The sequence below is a fragment of the Amphiura filiformis genome, unplaced genomic scaffold, assembly GCF_039555335.1.
Source record: "Amphiura filiformis unplaced genomic scaffold, Afil_fr2py scaffold_103, whole genome shotgun sequence".
NCBI lineage: Eukaryota > Metazoa > Echinodermata > Ophiuroidea > Amphilepidida > Amphiuridae > Amphiura > Amphiura filiformis.
This window is the reverse complement of record NW_027305567.1, coordinates 233,631-252,644: the sequence shown is the minus strand read 5'-3', so window position 1 is coordinate 252,644 and position 19,014 is coordinate 233,631.

The window sequence follows — 19,014 nt, the reverse complement described above, 5'->3', positions numbered from 1 at the left end:
ATGGGAAAATAATGGATAGCTCTTATCCATCCCAGTGCTGACCAGCATGGATAATTGCTATCCATTTTGCTTAATCGAGATTACATATTACAACAGAGATTATTTTCATTTTTGGACTTTACTAAGTCAGATATATTTTAAACTTGAAATTAAATTCACTTTTGTGTAACAAGTATGATTTTGAATGTCCAATTTATTATCCATTCCAAAGAGCACCCCCCTTCCAAGGCTATATGATTAGGATTTGGACTAAGGTTAGGAAGTTGATATAGGATTAGGGTTTGCCTGTTAAGGGTATGTTAGGGTTAAGGTTGGGATTAGGGTTAGGTTAGGGTTAGGATTAGGATTAGGGTTAGGATTAGGGTTAGGATTAGAATTACGGTTAGTGTTATGGCCCATGTTTAGGGTTTAGTTATTTACCGTATGTAGGAGGGTCTGCAATTACCTTGGATAAAATACAGTTGTTTGTGTGGGTGTGTGTACATCTGTACAGGTACATGTATGGCTATGTGAATATAGGCCTGTGATTCATATGAAGAATGTGCATGGTCTTTTTATAGTACAAGGACAAATTGGCCAATGCCAGAGGCTATATGCATACCAATGTGTACATCTACAAATGAGAAATTTTTGGTGGTTTGCTTTTCATTGCAAATTGCAGTCATTTTAAATTATCGCAGTTTTTTTTAATTGCAACTTCCCTACGCACAAAATGGCGTTTAATTTACCATAACATTACGCGTCTGGTAAAGCCGTGAAATTGTGCCTATTTAGAGGATATCTCATCATTTGTATAATGTACATCATCACTATACTTGTCCATGTTATCAAAGATATGGCTATATGCAGCTGTGAATTTCCAGCCCCCCTTATGGCCAGGGTACCAGGGGATGGGTGGCTGGGACTTATACCAGGGCTAAATTTCAAAAATGTTAAAACTCCCGCCAAGTCCGGACCCGACGGAAACAACACATGGCCGGCCCTACAGAGACAAATTTTGTGTCAATGCCCGTCTGTTATAATAAACTGCCCGGCTATTTGTTCGGGTACTGATCTACACTGCAGGCAGGGGGTTGGAGTGGGTCAGGGACTCAGGGTTTCAATTGACAAGTGCATTGTCAGCAGTCTTCATTTTCACGTGCATGAAATCTATGAAGCTTAACTACTGAACATACGGGCCTATGCCCCCCCCCCCCACAATCATAATTACTCACATCACTAGTATCACAGGGTCAGGGTTTCAATTGACAAGTGCATTATCAACAGCCTTGCATTTTAACGTGCATGAAATCTATAAGCTTAAATACTGAATATACAGGCCTATGTACCCCCCAGCACACACACACAATCATAATTACTCACATCACTAGTATCACAGGGTCAGGGTTTCTATTGACAAGTGCATTACCAACAGCATTGCATTTTCCCGTGCATGAAACCGCTAAGCTTACGGAACATACAGGTCTATGTCCCACCCCCCCACACACACACAATCATAATTACTCACATCACTAGTATCACAGACATTCAAATTCCATCATGAAATCTATTCGGCTTTCACAGTACAGTGATTTTCAAGTTCAAAGCGCTAGCTCTTCAAAGGTGCTGAATTCGACCATCGTGCAAATCGCCAGATATCGCATCGGCAAATTATTATAAAGGCGAATCACTGAAAATGATGCAAGTTTTTCTCTATAAAAATGCTAATTAAAATCATTTAAACAATTTTGATATCTGCCATCTGTGATACAATTGTAGGATTTAATATTACTAATCATTACCAATCCAAATTTAGCCAAAATTATGCAAATTTCTGCTCATTTTAATGCTATCTATGTTTTTTCTTAGAATAAAAATTAATTAAGATTTGTTCCAAGTCTACCATGTTACAATACTGATAATTCAATAAAAAAAACTTTTTAGACTGCAACAAGTCTGTCCTAAAACATTGTATTTATTTGGATAATGAATTGGAAATTCAAAATCATATTTGCTACACAAAGTAAAATTATTTGAAGTTTGAAATATATAGTGGACAAAATAAAGTCCAATTTGAAAGAATTTAATGTTCTAAGGTGTATGGCTCAAGGCTTGGATAGCAGTTATCCATGTTTGACCAATGCATGCATGGATAGCCCTAGTGAAATGGACATTGGATAGCTCTTATCCATAGTGCTGAGTGACCAGCATGGATAATTGCTATCCATTTTGCCTCTCAGTTTACATGTGTTTGGCCCAAGGCTTGGATAGCAGTTATCCATGCATACAAGTGAAATGGGAAAATAATGGATGCAATGGGAAAATAATAGATAACTCTTATCCATCCCAGTGCTGACCAGCATGGATAATTGCTATCCATTTTGCTTGCTATCAGATTACATATTACAACAGAGATTATTTTCATTTTGGACTTTACTAAGTCCAGATATATTTAAACTTGAAATTAAATTCACTTTTGTGTAACAAGTATGATTTTGAATGTCAATTTATTATCCATTCCAAAAGGAGCACCCCCCTTCCAAGGCTATATGATTGGGATTTGGACTAAGGTTAGGAAGTTGATATAGGATTAGGGTTTGCCTGTTAAGGGTATGTTAGGGTTAAGGTTGGGATTAGGGTTAGGTTAGGGTTAGGATTAGGATTAGGGTTAGGATTAGGGTTAGGATTAGAATTACGGTTAGTGTTATGGCCCATGTTTAGGGTTTAGGGTTATAGGGGCCGTATGTAGGAGGGTCTGCAATTACCTTGGATAAAATACAGTTGTTTGTGTGGGTGTGTGTACATCTGTACAGGTACATGTATGGCTATGTGAATATAGGCCTGTGATTCATATGAAGAATGTGCATGGTCTTTTTATAGTACAAGGACAAATTGGCCAATGCCAGAGGCTATATGCATACCAATGTGTGTACATCTACAAATGAGAAATTTTTGGTGGTTTGCTTTTCATTGCAAATTGCAGTCATTTTAAATTATCGCAGTTTTTTAATTGCAACTTCCTACGCACAAAATGGCGTTTAATTTACTGCATAACATTAAGCGTCTGGTAAAGCCATTGAAATTGTGCCTATTTAGAGGATATCTCATCATTTGTATAATGTACATCATCACTATACTTGTCCATGTTATCAAAGATATGGCTATATGCAGCTGTGAATTTCAGCCCCCCCCCTTATGGCCAGGGTACCAGGGGATGGGTGGCTGGGACTTATACCAGGGCTAAATTTCAAAAATGTTAAAACTCCCGCCAGAGTCCGGACCGGCGGAAACAACACATGGCCCGGCCCTACAGGGACAAATTTTGTGTCAATGCCCGTCTGTTATAATAAACTGCCCGGCTATTTGTTCCGGTACTGATCTGCACTGCAGGCAGGGGTTGGAGTGGGTCAGGGACTCAGGGTTTCAATTGACAAGTGCATTGTCAACAGTCTTCATTTTCACGTGCATCAAATCTATAAGCAACTACTGAACATACGGGCCTATGCACCCCCCACAATCATAATTACTCACATCACTAGTATCACAGGGTCAGGGTTTCCAATTGACAAGTGCATTATCAACAGCCTTGCATTTTAACGTGCATGAAATCTATAAGCTTAAATACTGAGTATACAGGCCTATGTGCCCCCCCAGCACACACACACACACAATCATAATTACTCACATCACTAGTATCACAGGGTCAGGGTTTCTATTGACAAGTGCATTATCAACAGCATTGCATTTTCACGTGCATGAAATCTATAAGCTTAACGTACAGGTCTATACCCCCCCCCCCCCCCCCCCCCCACCAACACAAAAAACCCACCCCCCCCACACACACACAATCATAATTACTCACATCACTAGTATCACAGACATTCAAATTCCATCATGAAATCTATTAAACTTTCACAGTACAGTGATTTTCAAGTTCAAGCGCTAGCTCTTCAAAGGTGCTGAATTAGACCATCGTGCAAATAGCGCCAGATCGCATCAACAAATTATTAACATAAAGGCGCACATCACTGAAAATGATGCCAGTTTTCTCTATAAAATGCTAATTAAAATCATTTAAACAATTTTTGATATCTGCCATCTGTGATACAATTGTAGGATTTAATATTACTAATCATTACCAATCCAAATTTAGCCAAAATTATGCAAATTTCTGCTCATTTTTAATGCTATCTATGTTTTTTTCTTAGAATAAAAATTAATTAAGATTTGTTCCAAGTCTACCATGTTACAATACTGATAATTCAATAAAAAAACTTTTTAGACTGCAACAAGTCTGTCCTAAAACATTGTATTTATTTGGATAATGAATTGGAAATTCAAAATCATATTTGCTACACAAAGTAAAATTATTTGAAGTTTGAAATATATAGTGGACAAAATAAAGTCCAATTTGAAAGAATTTAATGTTCTAAGGTGTATGGCTCAAGGCTTGGATAGCAGTTATCCATGTTTGACCAATGCATGCATGGATAGCCCTAGTGAAATGGACATTGGATAGCTCTTATCCATAGTGCATTTTGAGTGACCAGCATGGATAATTGCTATCCATTTTGCCCTCTCAGTTTACATGTGTTTGGCCCAAGGCTTGGATAGCAGTTATCCATGCATACAAGTGAAATGGGAAAATAATGGATAGCTCTTATCCATCCCAGTGCTGACCAGCATGGATAATTGCTATCCATTTTGCTTGTCAGATTACATATTACAACAGAGATTATTTTCATTTTGGACTTTACTAAGTCCAGATATATTTCAAACTTGAAATTAAATTCACTTTTGTGTAACAAGTATGATTTTGAATGTCAATTTATTATCCATTCCAAAGAGCACCCCATTTCCAAGGCTATATGATTAGGATTTGGACTAAGGTTAGGAAGTTGATATAGGATTAGGGTTAGGAAGTTGATATAGGATTAGGGTTTGCCTGTTAAGGGTATGTTAGGGTTAAGGTTGGGATTAGGGTTAGGTTAGGGTTAGGATTAGGATTAGGGTGCGGAGTAGAATTACGGTTGGTGTTATGGCCCATGTTTAGGGTTATAGGGTACCAGTATGTAGGAGGGTCTGCAATTACCTTGGATAAAATACAGTTGTTTGTGTGGTGTGTGTACATCTGTACAGGTACATGTATGGCTATGTGAATATAGGCCTGTGATTCATATGAAGAATGTGCATGGTCTTTTTATAGTACAAGGACAAATTGGCCAATGCCAGAGGCTATATGCATACCAATGTGTGTACATCTACAAATGAGAAATTTTGGTGGTTTGCTTTTCATTGCAAATTGCAGTCATTTTAAATTATCGCAGTTTTTTAATTGCAACTTCCTACGCACAAAATGGCGTTTAATTTACTCATAACATTACGCGTCTGGTAAAGCCGTGAAATTGTGCCTATTTAGAGGATATCTCATCATTTGTATAATGTACATCATCACTATACTTGTCCATGTTATCAAAGATATGGCTATATGCAGCTGTGAATTTCCAGCCCCCCCCCCCCCCCCTTATGGCCAGGGTACCAGGGGAGGGGTGGCTGGGACTTATACCAAGGCTAAATTTCAAAAATGTTAAAACTCCCGCCAAGTCCGGTTGACCGAGGAGGAAACAACACATGGCCGGCCCTACAGGGACAAATTTTGTGTCAATGCCCGTCTGTTATAATAAACTGCCCGGCTATTTGTTCCGGGTACTGATCTGCACTGCAGGCAGGGGTTGGAGTGGGTCAGGGACTCAGGGTTTCAATTGACAAGTGCATTATCAACAGTCTTCATTTTCACGTGCATGAAATCTATAAGCTTAACTACTGAACATACGGGCCTATGCACCCCCCCACAATCATAATTACTCACATCACTAGTATCACAGGGTCAGGGTTTCAATTGACAAGTGCATTATCAACAGCCTTGCATTTTAACGTGCATGAAATCTATAAGCTTAAATACTGAATATACAGGCCTATGTACCCCCCCCCAGCACACACACACAATCATAATTACTCACATCACTAGTATCACAGGGTCAGGGTTTCTATTGACAAGTGCATTATCAACAGCATTGCATTTTCACGTGCATGAAATCTATAAGCTTACGGAACATACAGGTCTATGTCCCCCACACACACACAATCATAATTACTCACATCACTAGTATCACAGACATTCAAATTCCATCATGAAATCTATTCGGCTTTCACGGTACAGTGATTTTCAAGTTCAACCGCTAGCTCTTCAAAGGTGCTGAATTCAAGCCATCGTGCAAATCGCCAGATATCGCATCAACAAATTATTATACATAAGCGCACATCACTGAAAATGATGCCAGTTTTTCTCTATAAAAATGCTAATTAAAATCATTTAAACAATTTTTGATATCTGCCATCTGTGATACAATTGTAGGATTTAATATTACTAATCATTACCAATCCAAATTTAGCCAAAATTATGCAAATTTCTGCTCATTTTAATGCTATCTATGTTTTTTTCTTAGAATAAAAATTAATTAAGATTTGTTCCAAGTCTACCATGTTACAATACTGATAATTCAATAAAAAAAACTTTTAGACTGCAACAAGTCTGTCCTAAAACATTGTATTTATTTGGATAATGAATTGGAAATTCAAAATCATATTTGCTACACAAAGTAAAATTATTTGAAGTTTGAAATATATAGTGGACAAAATAAAGTCCAATTTGAAAAGAATTTAATGTTCTATTGGGTGTATGGCTCAAGGCTTGGATAGCAGTTATCCATGTTTGACCAATGCATGCATGGATAGCCCTAGTGAAATGGACATTGGATAGCTCTTATCCATAGTGCTGAGTGACCAGCATGGATAATTGCTATCCATTTTGCCTCTCAGTTTACATGTGTTTGGCCCAAGGCTTGGATAGCAGTTATCCATGCATACAAGTGAAATGGGAAAATAATGGATAGCTCTTATCCATCCCAGTGCTGACCAGCATGGATAATTGCTATCCATTTTTTGCTTGTCAGATTACATATTACAACAGAGATTATTTTCATTTTGGACTTTACTAAGTCCAGATATATTTTAAACTTGAAATTAAATTCACTTTGTGTAACAAGTATGATTTTGAATGTCAAATTTATTATCCATTCCAAAGGAGCACCCCCCTTCAAGGCTATATGATTAGGATTTGGACTAAGGTTAGGAAGTTGATATAGGATTAGGGTTTGCCTGTTAAGGGTATGTTAGGGTTAAGGTTGGGATTAGGGTTAGGTTAGGGTTAGGATTAGGATTAGGGTTAGGATTAGGGTTAGGATTAGAATTACGGTTAGTGTTATGGCCCATGTTTAGGGTTATAGAATTACCGTATGTAGGAGGGTCTGCAATTACCTTGGATAAAATACAGTTGTTTGTGTGGGTGTGTGTACATCTGTACAGGTACATGTATGGCTATGTGAATATAGGCCTGTGATTCATATGAAGAATGTGCATGGTCTTTTTATAGTACAAGGACAAATTGGCCAATGCCAGAGGCTATATGCATACCAATGTGTGTACATCTACAAATGAGAAATTTTTGGTGGTTTGCTTTTCATTTCAAATTGCAGTCATTTTAAATTATCGCAGTTTTTTTAATTGCAACTTCCCTACGCACAAAATGGCGTTTAATTTACTCGCAACATTACTGGCGTCTGGTAAAGCCGTGAAATTGTGCCTATTTAGAGGATATCTCATCATTTGTATAATGTACATCATCACTATACTTGTCCATGTTATCAAAGATATGGCTATATGCAGCTGTGAATTTCCAGCCCCCCCCCCCCCCTTATGGCCAGGGTACCAGGGGGATGGGTGGCTGGGACTTATACCAGGGCTAAATTTCAAAAATGTTAAAACTCCCGCCAAGTCCCGGACCGACGGGAAACAACACATGGCCGGCCCTACAGGGACAAATTTTGTGTCAATGCCCGTCTGTTATACTAAACTGCCCGGCTATTTGTTCGGTACTGATCTGCACTGCAGGCAGGGGTTGGAGTGGGTCAGGGACTCAGGGTTTCAATTGACAAGTGCATTGTCAACAGTCTTCATTTTCACGTGCATCAAATCTATAAGCAACTACTGAACATACTGGGCCTATACCCCCCACAATCATAATTACTCACATCACTAGTATCACAGGGTCAGGGTTTCAATTGACAAGTGCATTATCAACAGCCTTGCATTTTAACGTGCATGAAATCTATAAGCTTAAATACTGAATATACAGGCCTATGTACCCCCCCCAGCACACACACACAATCATAATTACTCACATCACTAGTATCACAGGGTCAGGGTTTCTATTGACAAGTGCATTATCAACAGCATTGCATTTTCACGTGCATGAAATCTATAAGCTTACGGAACATACAGGTCTATGTCCCCCCCCCACACACACACAATCATAATTACTCACATCACTAGTATCACAGACATTCAAATTCCATCATGAAATCTATTCGGCTTTCACAGTACAGTGATTTTCAAGTTCAAGCGCTAGCTCTTCAAAGCTGCTGAACTCGACCATCGTGCAAATCGCCAGATATCGCATCAGCAAATTATTATAAGTGCGCACATCACTGAAAATGATGCCAGTTTTTCTCTATAAAAATGCTAATTAAAATCATTTAAACAATTTTTGATATCTGCCATCTGTGATACAATTGTAGGATTTAATATTACTAATCATTACCAATCCAAATTTAGCCAAAATTATGCAAATTTCTGCTCATTTTAATGCTATCTATATTTTTTCTTAGAATAAAAATTAATTAAGATTTGTTCCAAGTCTACCATGTTACAATACTGATAATTCAATAAAAAAAACTTTTTAGACTGCAACAAGTCTGTCCTAAAACATTGTATTTATTTGGATAATGAATTGGAAATTCAAAATCATATTTGCTACACAAAGTAAAATTTGATTTGAAAGTTTGAAATATATAGTGGACAAAATAAAGTCCAATTTGAAAGAATTTAATGTTCTAAGGTGTATGGCTCAAGGCTTGGATAGCAGTTATCCATGTTTGACCAATGCATGCATGGATAGCCCTAGTGAAATGGACATTGGATAGCTCTTATCCATAGTGCTGAGTGACCAGCATGGATAATTGCTATCCATTTTGCCCTCTCAGTTTACATGTGTTTGGCCCAAGGCTTGGATAGCAGTTATCCATGCATACAAGTGAAATGGGAAAATAATGGATAGCTCTTATCCATCCCAGTGCTGACCAGCATGGATAATTGCTATCCATTTTTGTCAGATTACATATTACAACAGAGATTATTTTCATTTTGGACTTTACTAAGTCCAGATATATTTTAAACTTGAAATTAAATTCACTTTGTGTAACAAGTATGATTTTGAATGTCCATTTTCTTATCCATTCCACAAAGAGCACCCCCCCCTTCCAAGGCTATATGATTAGGATTTGGACTAAGGTTAGGAAGTTGATATAGGATTAGGGTTTGCCTGTTAAGGGTATGTTAGGGTTAAGGTTGGGATTAGGGTTAGGTTAGGGTTAGGATTAGGATTAGGGTTAGGATTAGGGTTAGGATTAGAATTACGGTTAGTGTTATGGCCCATGTTTAGGGTTATAGGGTGCCGTGTGTAGGAGGGTCTGCAATTACCTTGGATAAAATACAGTTGTTTGTGTGGGTGTGTGTACATCTGTACAGGTACATGTATGGCTATGTGAATATAGGCCTGTGATTCATATGAAGAATGTGCATGGTCTTTTTATAGTACAAGGACAAATTGGCCAATGCCAGAGGCTATATGCATACCAATGTGTGTACATCTACAAATGAGAAATTTTGGTGGTTGCTTTTCATTGCAAATTGCAGTCATTTTAAATTATCGCAGTTTTTTAATTGCAACTTCCCTCGCACAAAATGGCGTTTAATTTACTCATAACATTACTGCGTCTGGTAAAGCCGTGAAATTGTGCCTATTTAGAGGATATCTCATCATTTGTATAATGTACATCATCACTATACTTGTCCATGTTATCAAAAATATGGCTATATGGAGCCGTGAATTTCCGGCCCCCCCCCCCCCCCCCCCTTATGGCCAGGGTACCAGGGGATGGGTGGCTGGGACTTATACCAGGGCTAAATTTCAAAATGTTAAAACTCCCGCCAAGTCCCGGACCGACGGGAAACAACACATAGCCGACCCTACAGGGACAAATTTTGTGTCAATGCCCGTCTGTTATAATAAACTGCCCGGCTATTTGTTCGGGTACTGATCTGCACTGCAGGCAGGGGTTGGAGTGGGTCAGGGACTCAGGGTTTCAATTGACAAGTGCATTGTCACCAGTCTTCATTTTCACGTGCATCAAATCTATAAGCAACTACTGAACATACAGCCTATACCCCCCCACAATCATAATTACTCACATCACTAGTATCACAGGGTCAGGGTTTCAATTGACAAGTGCATTATCAACAGCCTTGCATTTTAACGTGCATGAAATCTATAAGCTTAAATACTGAATATACAGGCCTATGTACCCCCCCCAGCACACACACACAATCATAATTACTCACATCACTAGTATCACAGGGTCAGGGTTTCTATTGACAAGTGCATTATCAACAGCATTGCATTTTCACGTGCATGAAATCTATAAGCTTACGGAACATACAGGTCTATCACCCCCCCCCACACACACACAATCATAATTACTCACATCACTAGTATCACAGACATTCAAATTCCATCATGAAATCGATTCGGCTTTCACAGGACACTGATTTTCAAGTTCAAGCGCTAGCTCTTCAAAGGTGCTGAATTAGAGCCATCGTGCAAATGCGCCAGATATCGCATCAACAAATTATTATAAAGGCGCACATCACTGAAAATGATGCCAGTTTTCTCTATAAAATGCTAATTAAAATCATTTAAACAATTTTTGATATCTGCCATCTGTTATACAATTGTAGGATTTAATATTACTAATCATTACCAATCTAAATTTAGCCAAAATTATGCAAATTTCTGCTCATTTAAATGCAATCTATATTTTTTTCTTAGAATAAAAATTAATTAAGATTTGTTCCAAGTCTACCATGTTACAATACTGATAATTCAATAAAAAAAACTTTTTAGACTGCAACAAGTCTGTCCTAAAACATTGTATTTATTTGGATAATGAATTGGAAATTCAAAATCATATTTGCTACACAAAGTAAAATTATTTGAAGTTTGAAATATATAGTGGACAAAATCAAGTCCAATTTGAAAGAATTTAATGTTCTAAGGTGTATGGCTCAAGGCTTGGATAGCAGTTATCCATGTTTGACCAATGCATGCATGGATAGCCCTAGTGAAATGGACATTGGATAGCTCTTATCCATAGTGCTGGTGACCAGCATGGATAATTGCTATCCATTTTGCCTCTCAGTTTACATGTGTTTGGCCCAAGGCTTGGATAGCAGTTATCCATGCATACAAGTGAAATGGGAAAATAATGGATAGCTCTTATCCATCCCAGTGCTGACCAGCATGGATAATTGCTATCCATTTTGCTTGTCAGATTACATATTACAACAGAGATTATTTTCATTTTGGACTTTACTAAGTCCAGATATATTTTAAACTTGAAATTAAATTCACTTTGTGTAACAAGTATGATTTTGAATGTCAATTTATTATCCATTCCAAAGAGCACCCCCCCTTCAAGGCTATATGATTAGGATTTGGACTAAGGTTAGGAAGTTGATATAGGATTAGGGTTTGCCTGTTAAGGGTATGTTAGGGTTAAGGTTGGGATTAGGGTTAGGTTAGGGTTAGGATTAGGATTAGGGTTAGGATTAGGGTTAGGATTAGAATTACGGTTGGTGTTATGGCCCATGTTTAGGGTTATAGAATTTTACCGTATGTAGGAGGGTCTGCAATTACCTTGGATAAAATACAGTCGTTTGTGTGGGTGTGTGTACATCTGTACAGGTACATGTATGGCTATGTGAATATAGGCCTGTGATTCATATGAAGAATGTGCATGGTCTTTTTTATAGTACAAGGACAAATTGGCCAATGCCAGAGGCTATATGCATACCAATGTGTGTACATCTACAAATGAGAAATTTTTGGTGGTTTGCTTTTCATTGCAAATTGCAGTCATTTTAAATTATCGCAGTTTTTTAATTGCAACTTCCCTCGCACAAAATGGCGTTTAATTTACTACATAACATTCTGGCGTCTGGTAAAGCCGTGAAATTGTGCCTATTTAGAGGATATCTCATCATTTGTATAATGTACATCATCACTATACTTGTCCATGTTATCAAAGATATGGCTATATGCAGCTGTGAATTTCAGCCCCCCCTTATGGCCAGGGTACCAGGGGATGGGTGGCTGGGACTTATACCAGGGCTAAATTTCAAAAATGTTAAAACTCCCGCCAAGTCCCGGACCGACGGGAAACAACACATGGCCGGCCCTACAGGGACAAATTTTGTGTCAATGCCCGTCTGTTATAATAAACTGCCCGGCTATTTGTTCCGGTACTGATCTGCACTGCAGGCAGGGGTTGGAGTGGGTCAGGGACTCAGGGTTTCAATTGACAAGTGCATTGTCAACAGTCTTCATTTTCACGTGCATCAAATCTATAAGCTTAACTACTGAACATACGGGCCTATGCCCCCCCCCCCCCCCACAATCATAATTACTCACATCACTAGTATCACAGGGTCAGGGTTTCAATTGACAAGTGCATTATCAACAGCCTTGCATTTTAACGTGCATGAAATCTATAAGCTTAAATACTGAATATACAGGCCTATGTACCCCCCCAGCACACACACACAATCATAATTACTCACATCACTAGTATCACAGGGTCAGGGTTTCTATTGACAAGTGCATTATCAACAGCATTGCATTTTCACGTGCATGAAATCTATAAGCTTACGGAACATACAGGTCTATGTCCCCCCCACACACACACACAATCATAATTACTCACATCACTAGTATCACAGACATTCAAATTCCATCATGAAATCTATTAGGCTTTCACAGTACAGTGATTTTCAAGTTCAAGCGCTAGCTCTTCAAAGGTGCTGAATTAGAGCCATCGTGCAAATCGCCAGATATCGCATCAACAAATTATTATAAGTAGGCGCACATCACTGAAAATGATGCCAGTTTTTCTCTATAAAAATGCTAATTAAAATCATTTAAACAATTTTTGATATCTGCCATCTGTGATACAATTGTAGGATTTAATATTACTAATCATTACCAATCAAATTTAGCCAAAATTATGCAAATTTCTGCTCATTTTAATGCTATCTATGTTTTTTTCTTAGAATAAAAATTAATTAAGATTTGTTCCAAGTCTACCATGTTACAATACTGATAATTCAATAAAAAAAACTTTTTAGACTGCAACAAGTCTGTCCTAAAACATTGTATTTATTTGGATAATGAATTGGAAATTCAAAATCATATTTGCTACACAAAGTAAAATTATTTGAAGTTTGAAATATATAGTGGACAAAATAAAGTACAATTTAAAAGAATTTAATGTTCTAAGGTGTATGGCTCAAGGCTTGGATAGCAGTTATCCATGTTTGACCAATGCATGCATGGATAGCCCTAGTGAAATGGACATTGGATAGCTCTTATCCATAGTGCTGAGTGACCAGCATGGATAATTGATATCCATTTTGCCTCTAAGTTTACATGTGTTTGGCCCAAGGCTTGGATAGCAGTTATCCATGCATACAAGTGAAATGGGAAAATAATGGATAGCTCTTATCCATCCCAGTGCTGACCAGCATGGATAATTGCTATCCATTTTGCTTGTCAGATTACATATTACAACAGAGATTATTTTCATTTTGGACTTTACTAAGTCCAGATATATTTAAACTTGAAATTAAATTCACTTTGTGTAACAAGTATGATTTTGAATGTCAATTTATTATCCATTCCAAAAGGCACCCCCCTTCCAAGGCTATATGATTAGGATTTGGACTAAGGTTAGGAAGTTGATATAGGATTAGGGTTTGCCTGTTAAGGGTATGTTAGGGTTAAGGTTGGGATTAGGGTTAGGTTAGGGTTAGGATTAGGATTAGGGTTAGGATTAGGGTTAGGATTAGAATTACGGTTAGTGTTATGGCCCATGTTTAGGGTTATAGGTACCGTATGTAGGAGGGTCTGCAATTACCTTGGATAAAATACAGTTGTTTGTGTGGGTGTGTGTACATCTGTACAGGTACATGTATGGCTATGTGAATATAGGCCTGTGATTCATATGAAGAATGTGCATGGTCTTTTTATAGTACAAGGACAAATTGGCCAATGCCAGAGGCTATATGCATACCAATGTGTGTACATCTACAAATGAGAAATTTTTGGTGGTTTGCTTTTCATTGCAAATTGCAGTCATTTTAAATTATCGCAGTTTTTTTTTTTTTTTTTCCTACGCATAAAATGGCGTTTAATTTACTCATAACATTCAGCGTCTGGTAAAGCCGTGAAATTGTGCCTATTTAGAGGATATCTCATCATTTGTATAATGTACATCATCACCATACTTGTCCATGTTATCAAAGATCTGGCTATATGCAGCTGTGAATTTCCAGCCCCCCCCTTATGGCCAGGGTACCAGGGGATGGGTGGCTGGGACTTATACCAGGGCTAAATTTCAAAAATGTTAAAACTCCCGCCAAGTCCGGACCGACAGGAAACAACACATCGCCGGCCCTACAGGGACAAATTTTGTGTCAATGCCCGTCTGTTATAATAAACTGCCCGGCTATTTGTTCCGGGTACTGATCTACACTGCAGGCAGGGGTTGGAGTGGGTCAGGGACTCAGGGTTTCAATTGACAAGTGCATTGTCAACAGTCTTCATTTTCACGTGCATCAAATCTATAAAGCTTAACTACTGAACATACGGGCCTATACCCCCACAATCATAATTACTCACATCACTAGTATCACAGGGTCAGGGTTTCAATTGACAAGTGCATTATCAACAGCCTTGCATTTTAACGTGCATGAAATCTATAAGCTTAAATACTGAATATACAGGCCTATGTACCCCCCCAGCACACACACACAATCATAATTACTCACATCACTAGTATCACAGGGTCAGGGTTTCTATTGACAAGTGCATTATCAACAGCATTGCATTTTCACGTGCATGAAATCTATAAGCTTCTACGGAACATACAGGTCTATGTCCCCCCCACACACACACAATCATAATTACTCACATCACTAGTATCACAGACATTCAAATTCCATCATGAAATCTATTAAACTTTCACAGTACAGTGATTTTCAAGTTCAAGCGCTAGCTCTTCACAGGTGCTGAAATCGACCCTCGTGCAAATCGCCAGATATCGCATCAACAAATTATTATAAGGCGCACATCACTGAAAATGATGCCAGTTTTTCTCTATAAAAATGCTAATTAAAATCATTTAAACAATTTTTGATATCTGCCATCTGTGATACAATTGTAGGATTTAATATTACTAATCATTACCAATCCAAATTTAGCCAAAATTATGCAAATTTCTGCTCATTTTAATGCTATCTATGTTTTTTTCTTAGAATAAAAATTAATTAAGATTTGTTCCAAGTCTACCATGTTACAATACTGATAATTCAATAAAAAAAACTTTTTAGACTGCAACAAGTCTGTCCTAAAACATTGTATTTATTTGGATAATGAATTGGAAATTCAAAATCATATTTGCTACACAAAGTAAAATTATTTGAAGTTTGAAATATATAGTGGACAAAATAAAATCCAATTTGAAAGAATTTAATGTTCTAAGGTGTATGGCTCAAGGCTTGGATAGCAGTTATCCATGTTTGACCAATGCATGCATGGATAGCCCTAGTGAAATGGACATTGGATAGCTCTTATCCATAGTGCTGAGTGACCAGCATGGATAATTGCTAATTGCTATACATTTTGCCTCTCAGTTTACATGTGTTTGGCCCAAGGCTTGGATAGCAGTTATCCATGCATACAAGTGAAATGGGAAAATAATGGATAGCTCTTATCCATCCCAGTGCTGACCAGCATGGATAATTGCTATCCATTTTGCTTGTCAGATTACATATTACAACAGAGATTATTTTCATTTTGGACTTTACTAAGTCAGATATATTTTAAACTTGAAATTAAATTCACTTTGTGTGTAACAAGTATGATTTTGAATGTCAATTTATTATCCATTCAAAAGAGCACCCCCCTTCAAGGCTATATGATTAGGATTTGGACTAAGGTTAGGAAGTTGATATAGGATTAGGGTTTGCCTGTTAAGGGTATGTTAGGGTTAAGGTTGGGATTAGGGTTAGGTTAGGGTTAGGATTAGGATTAGGGTTAGGATTAGGGTTAGGATTAGAATTACGGTTAGTGTTATGGCCCATGTTTAGGGTTATAGGGGTGCCGTATGTAGGAGGGTCTGCAATTACCTTGGATAAAATACAGTTGTTTGTGTGGGTGTGTGTACATCTGTACAGGTACATGTATGGCTATGTGAATATAGGCCTGTGATTCATATGAAGAATGTGCATGGTCTTTTTATAGTACAAGGACAAATTGGCCAATGCCAGAGGCTATATGCATACCAATGTGTGTACATCTACAAATGAGAAATTTTTGGTGGTTTGCTTTTCATTGCAAATTGCAGTCATTTTAAATTATCATGAGTTTTTTAATTGCAACTTCCTCGCACAAAATGGCGTTTAATTTACTCGCAACATTCTGGCGTCTGGTAAAGCCGTGAAATTGTGCCTATTTAGAGGATATCTCATCATTTGTATAATGTACATCATCACTATACTTGTCCATGTTATCAAAGATATGGCTATATGCAGCTGTGAATTTCCAGCCCCCCCCTTATGGCCAGGGTACCAGGGGATGGGTGGCTGGGACTTATACCAGGGCTAAATTTCAAAAATGTTAAAACTCCCGCCAAGTCCCGGACCGACGGAGGAAACAACACATGGCCGGCCCTACAGGGACAAATTTTGTGTCAATGCCCGTCTGTTATAATAAACTGCCCGGCTATTTGTTCCGGGTACCGATCTGCACTGCAGGCAGGGGTTGGAGTGGGTCAGGGACTCAGGGTTTCCATTGACAAGTGCCTTGTCAACAGTCTTCATTTTCACGTGCATCAAATCTATAAAGCAACTACTGAACATACGGGCCTATACCCCCCCACAATCATAATTACTCACATCACTAGTATCACAGGGTCAGGGTTTCAATTGACAAGTGCATTATCAACAGCCTTGCATTTTAACGTGCATGAAATCTATAAGCTTAAATACTGAATATACAGGCCTATGTACCCCCCCAGCACACACACACAATCATAATTACTCACATCACTAGTATCACAGGGTCAGGGTTTCTATTGACAAGTGCATTATCAACAGCATTGCATTTTCACGTGCATGAAATCTATAAGCTTACACGGAACATACAGGTCTATGTCCCCCCCCCCACACACACACAATCATAATTACTCACATCACTAGTATCACAGACATTCAAATTCCATCATGAAATCTATTCGGCTTTCACAGTACCGTGATTTTCAAGTTCAAGCGCTAGCTCTTCAAAGGTGCTGAATTCGACCATCGTGCAAATCGCCAGATATCGCATCAAGCAAATTATTATAAGGCGCACATCACTGAAAATGATGCCAGTTTTTCTCTATAAAATGCTAATTAAAATCATTTAAACAATTTTGATATCTGCCATCTGTGATACAATTGTAGGATTTAATATTACTAATCATTACCAATCCAAATTTAGCCAAAATTATGCAAATTTCTGCTCATTTTAATGCTATCTATGTTTTTTCTTAGAATAAAAATTAATTAAGATTTGTTCCAAGTCTACCATGTTACAATACTGATAATTCAATAAAAAAACTTTTTAGACTGCAACAAGTCTGTCCTAAAACATTGTATTTATTTGGATAATGAATTGGAAATTCAAAATCATATTTGCTACACAAAGTAAAATTATTTGAAGTTTGAAATATATAGTGGACAAAATAAAGTCCAATTTGAAAGAATTTAATGTTCTAAGGTGTATGGCTCAAGGCTTGGATAGCAGTTATCCATGTTTGACCAATGCATGCATGGATAGCCCTAGTGAAATGGACATTGGATAGCTCTTATCCATAGTGCTGAGTGACCAGCATGGATAATTGCTATCCATTTTGCCTCTCAGTTTACATGTGTTTGGCCCAAGGCTTGGATAGCAGTTATCCATGCATACAAGTGAAATGGGAAAATAATGGATAGCTCTTATCCATCCCAGTGCTGACCAGCATGGATAATTGCTATCCATTTTGCTTGTCAGATTACATATTACAACAGAGATTATTTTCATTTTGGACTTTACTAAGTCCAGATATATTTTAAACTTGAATTAAATTCACTTTTTGTGTAACAAGTATGATTTTGAATGTCCAATTTATTATCCATTCCAAAAGAGCACCCCCCTTCCAAGGCTATATGATTAGGATTTGGACTAAGGTTAGGAAGTTGATATAGGATTAGGGTTTGCCTGTTAAGGGTATGTTAGGGTTAAGGTTGGGATTAGGGTTAGGTTAGGGTTAGGATTAGGATTAGGGTTAGGATTAGGGTTAGGATTAGAATTACGGTTAGTGTTATGGCCCATGTTTAGGGTTATAGGGTGCCGTATGTAGGAGGGGTCTGCAATTACCTTGGATAAAATACAGTTGTTTGTGTGGGTGTGTGTACATCTGTACAGGTACATGTATGGCTATGTGAATATAGGCCTGTGATTCATATGAAGAATGTGCATGGTCTTTTTATAGTACAAGGACAAATTGGCCAATGCCAGAGGCTATATGCATACCAATGTGTGTACATCTACAAATGAGAAATTTTGGTGGTTTGCTTTTCATTGCAAATTGCAGTCATTTTAAATTATCGCAGTTTTTTAATTGCAACTTCCTCGCACAAAATGGCGTTTAATTTACTCAT